General features: G+C 34.4%; 1 protein-coding gene across 1 annotated transcript in view; it reads right to left on the minus strand.

Annotated features, from left to right (window-relative positions):
• Positions 1-879, minus strand: part of PEX3 (peroxisomal biogenesis factor 3) — a 42,061-nt gene that overhangs the window by 12,285 nt on the left and 28,897 nt on the right. The gene's annotated exons all lie outside the window — the stretch shown is intronic.

Here is an 879-nt window from a genome sequence, read left to right on the forward strand (position 1 = left end):
AAATATATATAATATATATAAAGATGCTATGAAAGCTAGAAAATACCTAGTTACGTTCAAGTTTCTTGACTAGAGTGTGCATGTGTATGTGTGTATCTTTCTTTTTTCCTTAGTCATCTCTCTTTTTAAAAGCATTTTAACAGCTTTATTGAAGTAGGACTTATAGGGCATAAAATTTACCCATTTTAAATGCACAAGTCAATGATTTTTAGTAAATTTGCATAATTGTGCAACTATCGTTACAATTCAATTTTCGAACATTTTTGTCACCCATTAGGACCATTTCCAGCCAATCCTCATCTCACTCTTAACTCCAGGTAACCATTAATCTACTTTTGGTCTATACAGTTTTCTGGACATTTCATAGAAACAGTCATACACATGTGGTCTTTCGCGCCTGGCTTCTTTCACTTAGCATAATGTTTTGAAGGTTCTTCTATACTGTAGCATGTATCAATGGCTTGTTCCCCTTTTTGCTACACAGGGTTCCACTGTATGAATACATCACATTTTATACTTTCGTTAGTTAATAGAAATACGGATTGTATCTACTTTTTGGCTATTGTGAGTAATGGTGTTATGAAATTTCTTAACACGTTTTTGTCTAGAGATGTTTTCATTCTTTTGGGTGGATACCTAGGAGTGGAATTGCTGGGTTGCATGGTAATTTGGGCTGAACTTTGTTCTTTTAAAGGTAATATGGTAAGGTTCCAAGAAGAAAAATGATTAAGGGGATGGAAGCTGAAGAAATGGAAACTGAAGAAAAGATCATCATAGTACCTACCTCCTAGGGTTAGTGTAAGGTTTAAGTGAGTTAAGATAGGTAAAGCAGTATAGAACAGAGCTTGCTGCTGAGGAGTAGAAAAATACTGAATATCA

Source organism: Rhinopithecus bieti, unplaced genomic scaffold (genome assembly GCF_001698545.2).
Source record: "Rhinopithecus bieti isolate Rb0 unplaced genomic scaffold, ASM169854v2 scaffold_29254, whole genome shotgun sequence".
Taxonomy (NCBI): domain Eukaryota; kingdom Metazoa; phylum Chordata; class Mammalia; order Primates; family Cercopithecidae; genus Rhinopithecus; species Rhinopithecus bieti.